The sequence below is a fragment of the Branchiostoma floridae genome, unplaced genomic scaffold, assembly GCF_000003815.2.
Source record: "Branchiostoma floridae strain S238N-H82 unplaced genomic scaffold, Bfl_VNyyK Sc7u5tJ_1497, whole genome shotgun sequence".
Taxonomy (NCBI): domain Eukaryota; kingdom Metazoa; phylum Chordata; class Leptocardii; order Amphioxiformes; family Branchiostomatidae; genus Branchiostoma; species Branchiostoma floridae.
In genome coordinates this window covers 30,838-38,321 of record NW_023365731.1, presented here as the reverse complement: position 1 = coordinate 38,321, position 7,484 = coordinate 30,838, and positions in this window count along the sequence as shown.

Sequence of the window (7,484 nt, the reverse complement as noted above, 5' to 3'; positions counted from 1 at the left end):
GACTTTTCGCTATCCACCATCTTGAATTCGCGTGGAATTGTGGGGAAAGCTTGCTTTGTTACTAGGCGACAGGATTTCTTTCAATTTCCTCCATATTAGATTGCACTGACAGGTGGGTGGAGCCTAAGTCTGGCATGCTAGCCATGTGACCAGAGTCTGGCTGGGCTGGCCGGGTAAGCACCACTGGGGTGTCCCTCTGGGGCTCAACCTAATTGGAACAACACCAGTGCCGGGATAGGAAACTCCAGCACACAAACACACACAATCACAAACACACACAATCACACATACACACACACTATCACACACACACACAAACACACACTATCACACATACACACACACACTATCACACACACACTCACACCCACACACACTATCACACCCACACACACTCACACACACACACACACTATCGCACACACACACACTATCACACACACACACGAACACACGAACACACAAACACACACACTATCGCACACACACACACTATCACACACACACACAACACACAAACACACGAACACACAAACACACACACAAATCGCCCGTGTTGGGACTTACCTGTTACACCACACTACCAGAATAAAGTCCTCCAAACTATGTCTTTGGTCAGTTTGGTCGATTTTAGCAAACTGCTAGTTCCAATTCAGTTTGAAACCTTAACGCTTAAATGAAACCCAAGCACGGCAGTAAACAACCGGAGAGAATACTTGCGCGGGTCGACGTCTACAAGGTACACCCTCCTGACGGATGACCTAATCTTTGGACACTGGACACTGATTGGCTATTACTCGCGGTGCCCTTCTGTGATTGGTGTACTATGTTGGCGCGGGGAAGCCCCGGGCCCTGCGGAAGTGATGCAGGTGGACGTGGTCTTTGTTGAGGAAAAAGCGCGCGCCAGTCGTAGTTGAACTGCAGTTAACTCAAGACACAACTTTTAGCCTGGTCATGTCATCGTACATAGTTTAACCTGCAAACTAACTAGCTATAGAATGACGCCCAACCTAGTACCTAACTAGAGTTACAGCCCTAAAGTTGAAGTTTGTTCCGCACCAAATTTGTAATTTTCAGCTTCAGTTATTTTAGCAGTGTTACTGGAGTGAAAAATGCATGTTCTTGATAAAAATACGTGATGTTTCAAATTACAAATGAAGAATAATATGTGTAAGGCTATGCAACCGAGTTACAAATATTCTCCACAATTTGTGTAGACACTGCTATGTTGAGCTGTCCGTCTGTCTGTCTGTCTGTCTGTCTGTCTGTCTGTCTGTCAATTTGGTTGTTGGTTATCACCAGGAAAAATGGACGACAAAACAGTTTACTTTTCGGTTGATTTTTATTAATTGAAATTGCAACAAGACAACATACGTGGTACACAGGCAGTTATATGTTTGGTATCGTGATCCACCAATAAGATATAAACACATTACATTACAATAATACTAGGAAGTTGAGGCAAACATTATGCACAACCTGAAATATCATGATATATAATCTATTATAGCAGTCCAATTCAACAGTTCATACCATATAACGTCCTTGATCATACTATATAATCTACTAGACAGTCCAATTCAACTGTCTACCACTCGATAAGACTATGAATATGACAGTATGTAATGGAATTTGCTGTGACCGAACTATAAAGAAATCTGTAAGACGCAATTCATAGGTGCATCCATTTGTTTTCATTATGTATGTACGGTGTACATAGCTAGTTCCGGCTATATTGTTGTTGTGTCTCGGTAGCCACATCATCAGGTACATTTGATCGATCATGCTTCTGCTGTATATGACCAGGTGAGTCTTACATGTTCTTTAAGACTTCGTGCTTGTTTCGCTGAGCTGACTGATGAAGTTGGTTCCAAAGTCGTTACTCATTGGGGAACTAAAGTTCCACCACCCCATACCTTCGCCGGCTGATCTTAACCCGGCATTACAACTGATGTGTCGTGTGCGTTTCTCATTCATTTTGTCATTTCCATAATTACATTAGCTGGTCATCCCCTCAGCCCATATACAAGTAAACAATCTTACCTTAAGACAGAAGACCATTCTAGCATTTTCGTCACCTATAATTTGCAGTCAATGGCGTTAAACTTTATGTTACTAGCAAGGGCCACACATGTGAAATTCAAGTCAGTTACCATCATGGAATCATAAAGAATGGGGCAAAAATCTAATCATTACGAAGTCTTGTCAAGACTTACCTTCATACCAAATTAATCTATCCAGGCCTTCTAGATTTATACTGTCCATCCACTAAGAAATAAACACGCCCACAATGCCCGTCAGGTACAGGTCCGGACCTAAACATCTGTGTACCTGTTCATAAACAAACTAAATTGCTTATTGACGCCACTTTTTAAGACCAGTGGAGAAGTAAGTAAATCCCGAATCAACAACGACAATGGTGATAATCTTGCAGTTGAAACTTAAAAAAACTTTGTTTGGAGAGTCATATAATTCCCATGCAAAAATGACAATTCATCACTAGAAAAGACTTGTAGTTACATGTTTAACTTACATATGCTTGCAATGGTTAAATTTTTTTAGGTACAGGTGTAGGTCCGAACTTGCCAAGTACTTAAAAACGTGTACCTTTACCTGCACCTGAAATTCGTTAGGTACACAGCTCTACAACCAATTATAAAATTGCTTTGTCACTTACCTGACTGGTGAGTTGGGGAGGGGTAAACATGCTTTTGTTCGAGATTGTTTCTAGATCATACTGGAACGACAAACCGGTTCAAGTAAGGTGCCATTCGTGGTTCAATAACCTCTCATTGGATAATGATCAGGTGGACATTGTGCTACTTCCGGTCCACTATAACGTGCAATAGGTCAGGTAACTTTCCGCAGATGACGAAATCATGACGCACATGCATTTTAGTTGTCACTTGTTCGCCGGTTTTGGTGGTCATTTTTATTCTACGCTCTTGGATACTGAGGTGAATTCAGCCACCAGACAGTTGATCAACGTATTAGGTAGGACATTTCTCCTGCTTTAAGTAGCCTATTTGGCCTTAGTATAACGTTGCAAGCCTTTATCAAAGTCGAAGTATAAGTTTAACTTTGGATATCACCTGAGGGTCACGCGCGTTTACGTCAATATCAATTGTCCAATGTAGTCTCCAACAGCCCACTAGGGGGAAGGGGGGGGGGGGGGGGGGTTACACTGTTCCAGTGTATATACCAAATGCATGTAAAAATATGGGAAAGTGGAGTGAAAAAGTGTCATTATCTCATGAATTAAAACTTCAAACCATTAGCAACTTAAATGCTAACCTGTTCTATCAGAACAGCCGTCTGGCGATGATTCCACTTTGTCATGGTGAAATGTCATTTTGTACATCCGGTTCAACAATTATAGGGTTTTTCCTCCAAAGAAGAAGAAAAAAACTGTTTACCCTTAAACTGCCAAACCCGGATATATCCGGCACATATATACATGTCCTGTGTGCCGCACCTGAATATATCCATAATAGCGTATTCCCCCGAAGTAGCAACTTTGCGCGCGCGCAGCGCACGAACTCCGGAAGTTAGGAACTTCGGCCGGCCTTGTTCGGGGGGGGGGGGGGGGGGGCTCTTTTTGGAGGTCAGCAGCCAACTCTGGCACTGATAGCATTTATAGTGCTGAAACTCTGGCAGTTTCAGTTTGATATATATATTATAAGATTCTAAATGAAACCCCACCAAGAAAGAGATTTCAATGGTATAAAACCTTTTTTTTAATTTTCACTGTAAGGTCACGCACGCGATACTGTGACGTCACCCAATGAAGACTACATTTTTTTATGTGAGAATTCCTTATTCCTTCCTTATAAAATTCCTTTCTTAACATTCCTTTCTTAACGTTTCAGAGACATGTACAAACACGTCGATGTGATGACGACTTGTTTGTGCCATTTTGACGCCGTAGGCTATACCTTATCTTGTAAATTGGGGATTTTGGTAGACTCATACATTTGTGTTGTTTTCTATGACGCATTCAATTTGCTGACGTGTTGGTTCGTTATCTCCATGGAAATTGATTGACGTATTGTTTTAGGTGTGTCTTTTTGCTTGTCTGAATGTCTCTCTGTGTTTGTGTTTCCGGATTTTTGCAGTCACAAGTCAATAACCTCCGGATGGATTACTAAGATATTTGGTATGTGGGTATAGTGTTGGGAAGACAAAGGTCAAGTTCAACTTTGGGCCACCTAGTGGGTAACCTTGGTACTGCAGCGGAATTTTTGTTCTTTTTTGCATCTTTTTACCTTGACATGTTGTGGTGTCGATTTTTGGTGGTAAATATATAGAATTATAAGGCAGAAGTTGTCTAAGTCTGCGCCCCCTAGCAGCTTGTAGGTAGATAGGGCCGGGCAGACAGAGATGTACACATACAAATTAGGACTTGATTTGCATAATTAATGAGAAAATTTGTAATTCTAGTGTTTTAAAATAATAAAAAAACTTTATTTCCGTCCTGTAGCGTATATAATTCATAAACGGTGAAACATTACAAGATACTGATTGTGCAAATGGGGTTTGGTTTGCACAATTAATCTAAAACGTGCCATAATCCCAGAGTGGTTAATGGTGGGAATTACCTACAAGTAGTGGTGCGTACCTAAACTCACATTCAGGTTCAGGTCCGGATTCAAGTCCAGCAGTTCAGGTTCAGGTCCGGACTTTTAAGTCCGGACCTGAACCCATAATTGCGTATTATGTGCGCAAAAAATTTTTCTTTTTTGAGGGGGAGGGGGGATGGTGCATATAAAATTGCATGTTAGCATGAACTGAAATGCAATGTGAAAAATACATGCAACTTGTATACAGCTAGTGTAAACACAAAATGTTTTTGGCTTCTTCCAGTGCAAATTTCACTGTCTATGGAAGGTTTTAGATGGTTTAGAACAAGAAAAGGGAATATAAGTGACAGATAGCTTTTTGCAAGTCCGGACTCTCAAGTCAGGACATTTAGGTTTTTTTTTGGACTTGGACCTAAACATTTTTAGGTCCAATTCCAAGTCCGGGCTTTAGGTATGCACCACTACCTACAAGTGACATGTCTAAACCAGTTAAAGGCGTACCCTGGCATTATGTAACTGTGCAATACAATTTGCATAACTTATGATTATTCCGCCAAATTAAAGGACTTCCGCACATCCAATATATGCATTTTACGAAATCAAGACAAGAGGAAAGCATCATCACACAATATACTATACTAATAACAGCTTTATTTGCACAATCAATGAGACAAATAAATAATAAATCCACAAAGGCTCAAAACATTTTAAGGAGATATTTCATGGAGGTATATGAAGTCCGATTCGTCCGAGCTCTTATTGCTGACGTGTTGGTCTATTCTTTCAGGGTCTGACATTTCAAAAGCATCAAAATTGACATTCGAAAATGGTTCATGTAATCGCACTACATGTCACTCGAAGATAGCACCGGTAATTCATTTCAATGACGGGGTCCAAGCTATGCAAAAAGTGAAGCTAGGGAGAATCGCGTACAAATAGATAGAAGGTTGGAAGATTAATTTTGGTATATCACCAAAAAAAATTGAAAAGAAGAATCGTTATTCTGTCTGTAGATACTAGATAGATAGGCAAGTAGGTAGGAAAAAATGAGTCATCAAGATTAAAATGTTGCAGAATGACTGTCATAAAAAAATCATTTGAGGGTTGACCCATCATCAGTGGACGAAACATTAAGCTACACTAGAAAATAGCATTCAGAATCCCATTTCAATGAGTCAGAGGATAAAATCTATGTAAAATATCAGGTTTGCTGACATCTTTTGTGCAAACTGCCTTTGATAAAGAATGTGAAATACATGTAATGTAGTGTAGGTGATTCTATCAGAGGTGTTCACAAAATCAACATCATTTCTATTTGAGAGGGTGCATGCAGAATGAGTGAAATCAATATCAGGCAAATTTCTACAATATAACAGACCTTTCTGTAAGATGATCTAGCTATAGCTAGGTCAGCCATGATGTCGTTTGGCCAATGCAAGTTGATTCAATGATATGGATGGCATCCGCGCGCCCATCAATCTTCGTCCGTTTCCAAAAACGATAGTTTTCAACCAAACTGTACATCGTAAACAAAAACAGCTGCAAAAATGAGCAAATGTATGTCCTAAATTGTAAAAAAGAAACGATGTAGGAAAACGGATAGTAAGTCTTAAAATGCCAAAATCAATTCCAAAGACACTGAAGGTGTGAAAATACAAAAATGTAGAATTCATTGTTTGGTATACAAAACTCTGAGCTGCGTGTTTGATCAAGTGACCACATATGGAGGCAACATTTTTTGGCCAAACTTTCTTTTATTCTCACGCTCGCAACAGTTTGGGGTTCCAGGCGCTGTCATCCATATAATCAAAACAACATGGCCCTGTAAGACCCCAAAAAAATTGCCTCACTGATCGATCCGTAGGACAGCTAAGGCAGCAAAGTGATATGTCTGTTTGTCTTAGTCTGAGACGTTAGATAGCGTTATAGACAATACAGTCAGAAATTGTTGAAATACACAATGCCCTTATAAAAGAAGAACTTTATTGCGCGACAGTTGTAACAGGTACAATGTATGGCAATCTGTATATACATGGGAGTTGAAACATTGCTAATGTCTAACATCTAATCATAATCGAATCGAATCTAACAGCAAAGATAATGTTACACATTCTAATATTCTAGAGCATTATGTCAATAACAGTATGCACACGAGTCTCTGTTTCGGATGTCTAGATCTGTAAACACTTACATACGTGGCAAAGTGCACGTGCACATTGCCAGGACCTCTATACGTCATATCGTTCTATTACCCCCGACAAGAATGTTGATGTGTTGTGTCCTTTTCATTCAGCCCTTTACTTATAGATGCTGGCTATCGGTGGTCGAATTCATAGGAAGTGTTGTGTAATGTGTGCAGTGTAGTTGCGTTACTTTGCCTTAATTTCGAAGCAGATTTTTGGAAGATCTATCTCTATCTCTTTCGAAAACAAGGAGCGGTCAGGAAACTTCGCAAGCTTGAAAATTATAATGAGTTAACATTATCTAATTAATGCTATGTTATCAGTGGGCTTGTTTTAGTCGACATGAGTATGGACACTGATTATGTTTTGACGCACCGGTTGTATGTTTTCTGTACTGTATGTTGTCCCTGGATGTTCAAAGTTTGACTGATTGTAACCACGTTTTTTGTCCTGTATTTATTATTTTACATGTATGTTTGATGGGCCCCCTTGGAAATCAACTATGCACTGTTGTAGGGGCTACCCATCTGTTTTCAAGATGAAATAAATAAATAAATAAATTTAGTCATCGTGAACTTGTATGTACCTGCCCTCAGGTTCACGATGACTGGAAAAATACAAGCGCTTCTTTTTACTTACAAATGGTATTTTCCATCACGCAGTTGGTAATTTCCATTCTTGGAGATAGGAACGGTTAGACTTGGAGTACGAGGGGCGTGCA